This window comes from Notothenia coriiceps, unplaced genomic scaffold (assembly GCF_000735185.1).
Source record: "Notothenia coriiceps isolate Sejong01 unplaced genomic scaffold, NC01 NC01_scaffold00017067, whole genome shotgun sequence".
NCBI lineage: Eukaryota > Metazoa > Chordata > Actinopteri > Perciformes > Nototheniidae > Notothenia > Notothenia coriiceps.
The window spans coordinates 704,608-708,863 of record NW_011349768.1 but is presented as its reverse complement, the minus strand read 5'-3'; positions in this window follow the sequence as shown (position 1 = coordinate 708,863).

Sequence of the window (4,256 nt, the reverse complement as noted above, 5' to 3'; positions counted from 1 at the left end):
CTGCCTACCCCTCTCGGTGGGAGCCGGGACATACCCGAAGATGCGTGGGACGGAGGACTTAGGGAATCCTATTGTCCCTCTCGCGGTCGCGGGACGGGTGTGAGTCCGGTGACTGGCACGTCTCACAATCCTCCTTGATGTTTACGGGGAGGCGAGGGCATTACCCGTTCCCGGCGCAGTGCAGGCCCCCTCCACCAGTGTTGGGGGTGCGGGGGATGTCTTAGGACACACAGGATCCGTTCGTGTCTGGCTCCTCTTTCTCCGGTCTGTACCAGGTTCTCTATTTTGGAATACTTCCCCGGACCGCAGCTGGTTCGGCGGCGCGACGATATAGGAGTGTGAGTGGCACAACTTATTCCCGACCAACTGTGTCGTGTCGGGCACACAGCCTCACGGCGTGCTTAGCGGCACACCGTCCCGAGAGGGCGGACAGGCAACCGTACACGTTACGTGAGCGTCTCGAGCCGGAACGTCCGTAAAGAACCTGTCTCGAAAGGGCTAGTGTGGCGGTGGGCTTCGAGTGATTGTCGACAAGTCACGTAGATTCGCCGGTCGACAACGCCGAGGTGTATTGTTTCGAATCGCTGTGCGTAGCCTCTGCGTCTTCCTCCCGATCTAGAGACAGGCCTCAAGCGAGCGGAGTCCCGGTAACCTCTTTGTGTCCCGTGTCACCGACCAACGGGCCGGCGACCGCTTTGTCCAGTGAAGACCGAGACGGGCTTGACCTGGGTCTAGACGAAGTGGGGGAGGCCACTTTCGTGGGTGAGCTGGACCGTCCCCCGGCGGGAGCTGTACCCCAGCGGGGGGAGACAAGAGGTCAGGGCCTAGCCCTACCACACCGAGAGGTCTCTATTGTTGTGGAGGACTCTGGTATTGGTGTCGAGAGGCTGACACCGGTTGTTCCGCCGCCTCCGTTTGGAGGCGGGACGGACAACTATATTCTGACAACGCGGAGGACTGGTATATGTATGGAGGGACTTAAATCCCCGTACTTTACGGGCTCCTCCTGACTTGGTGATGAAGGGCACGAGATCCTCCAACGACAAGCTCTGAGACCAGTCTCGCGGGTCGCCGTGGGATAATCGCGGGAGAAGGTCCGTCCAGGGAGGGGTAGGACAAGACCTGCGCAGGGCCACTTGGTGACACTACCATCCTCCAGTGGCGCAAGGTCACCTCTGGGGGAGGCCTCCAACCCAGGCGCCTCGTGGGGGTTTGGCCCTCCACCGGGAAGTGACTCCCCCCCTACCAGTGGTCGCGGCAGCAAACCACGGAGAATCTCCCGTAGGTTGCGCCGAACCACTGGTAGGGGGAGTGACGGTACTTCCCGGTGGAAGCCAAAACACCCCAGAGCCTGGTGGAGGCGCCTCCCCACGAGTTGACCCCTGCCCACTGGAGGAGCTGAGTGTCACAAGTGCCTGCGCAGGTCTTTGTCCTACCCCTCCGCTGGACGGACTTCTCTCCCGATATCCACCCGCGACCCGAGACTGTCTCAGAGCTGGTCCGTTCGGAGATCTCGGTCGCCCTTCATCACAATCAGGAGGAGCCCGTAAAGTTACGGGATTAAGTCCCCTCCATACAAATTACAGTCCTCGCTGTTGGTCGAGGAATAGAGTTGTCCGTCCCCGCTCAAACGGAGGCGGGCGCGAACAACCGGTGTCGCCTCCTCCCGACACACATACCCAGAGGTCTCCCACCACAAATAGAACTCTCGGGAGGTGTAGGGCCCTGAGCCTCTTGTCTCCCGCCTCGCGGGACAGCTCCCCGCCGGGGGACCGGTCCGCTCACCCACGAAGTGGGGCCTGCCACCACTTCGTCTAGACCCAAGGTCAAAGACCCTCCTCGGGTCTTCAACCTGGACAAGCCGGTCGGCCGCCCGTTGTCCGGTGACACGGGGACACCCAAGAGGTACCGGGACTCCGCTGCTGGGCCTGTCTCTAGATCCGGGGAGGAAGACGCGAAGGCTACGCACGCGATCGAACAATACACCTCGCGTGTCGACGGGAAATCTACGTGACCTTGTCGACAATCACTCGAAGCCCCACGGCCAACGACTACCCTTCGACAGACCAGGTTCTTACGGACCGTCCGGCTCGAGACGCTCACGTAACCGTGTAACGGATGCCTGTCCGCCCCCTCGGACGGGGGTGCCGCTAAGCACGCGTGAGGTGTGCCCGACACCGACACAGTTGGCCGGGAATAAGTTGCCAACACCAACAACCCTCCTATACTACGTGCCGCCGCAGAACCAGCTGCGTCCCGGGGAAGTATTCCAAATAAGAGAACCCCTGTACAGATCCGAGAAAGAGGAGCAGACACGAACGATCCTGTTGTGTCTAAAACATCCCCGCCCCCAACACTGGGGGAGGGGCTGCACTGCGCCGGGAACGGGGAATGCCCTGCCTCCCGTAAACTCCAGGAAGATTGTAGACGTGCCCCAGTCACGGACTCACACTCCGTACCCGCGACCGCGAGAGGACACATAGGATTCCCTAAGTCCCTCCGTCCACGATAAAAAAAACAAAAAATGAGTCCCGCTCCCCCGAGAGGGGTAGGCAAGATACCCACGCCCACCCGCGACTTCTGCCAACATCCTACTACAAGTCCTCCGCTCCGGAGGAAAATATGCCAACAATACACCGGGCGGGATCCGGCTGATGCCAGCATATCTTCAAGAGTCACCCCTCTTACGTGCGTCACTATCCATCATGGGTACCTTTTTTGTTTGAGGTCATCTCCCGAGGCAGACACGATAATTGTTCCCAAGTTATACATTAGGTTGCTACCCTTACTTACACACTTTCATATAGTCACAATTTAGTCTGAAATCAAGGTGACCTCATTTAAGTGTTCATGGGACGTCATAGTTCAGTAAGTTTGATCGACGTGCAAATGGTCGAACAACTCTTTGAAATTACTAGTTAAGTAATATTTTGTATAACATATAATAAGACTTTACCTGGGTAGACGTGTGTGATGAAAATGACCAGCGATGAAAGTGAATAAAACTCAAGTATGAAAATGAACTCAGTTGTAAAACTTACGTCCTGAAAATGACATTGCGTCTCATAAGGCATGGAGACCATAATGGATAAAAATGGAGTTCAGGTTCTAGACTCATGAAGACGGTGTCTCAAACAAAGGCCTTCCTATTATTTACCTAAGCTCTAATCCTCACCTAACCGCACCTAACACTAAAACCTTTTAACGTGTTACATTAGGATGAGATCATCGGGGGGGGGGGTGGGCGCTGAAGAGAGGTGTAGGATGATAGTCAGGAGGCGAGGCCTCCTTTTATACGGTGTTATGTAGGCCCGCCCTAGGCCGACTACGTCTATAGAAGTCTCAGTGGGAGAATGCACGCAGGATAAGGTAGTACCCATAGAGTCCAGTAGAGGGCTCCGTCTGTGCTAATATAACAAGGGTTACAATATGTAACCCAACGATGTGGATGAATGATGTGAAATATAATCAAGTGTTAAATCAGACTTTAGTTCCACCTGGAGTAAATTCACAAGCTACCCTGCAGTATACAAAGTCATTCAAACTAGCTGCACGTTTACCAGCTTTGAGAACACTTTAATGATCAATCATTATAAAACATATTGTATATATTATTCTGAAATGGACCCATCTGCACAATCACTACTTTTACTGTCGCTACTTTCACTATATTTTGATGTTCATACTTTTACTTGAGTAACATTTTGAATGCAGGACTTTTACTGTAACAGAGTATTCCTACACTCTGGTATTACTAATTTTACTCAAGTACAAGATCTGAGTACTTCTGCCACAGAGTTTGTTTCCGAAGGATAATCAAATGGATACGAGATTAGGAGTGGATTTGGAGTGGATTTGTGATTTTGGAAAATTGCACAATGTAAATCTACTCTAGTAGACCTCAACAATGGATTTATGATCAGTAGATATGGCCATGACATGGGACCTTTAATATGGCTTTTAAAGCCAGGAGAGGGTACATATAATCCTTCGTAGTACGATTAACAGAGGCCAGCCTGTCAGCCTCTCAGGCCAGTGGCTGTAAGACAGCGGCTGTGCCTCTGCTGTGTCAGGGCATGCAGTCACTCAGTGATCACTCCATACAACCGGGCTCCATTCATCTCATTCTGTGACAGGACTGCAAGACGACAGGATATTAGAGTGACCCCAAGGGAAGACATTCACTCTACGGAACGTGTGCATGCTTTGATATACTGTATAATGAAGTCCATAAATCATATGAGGGGGGGGGGGGG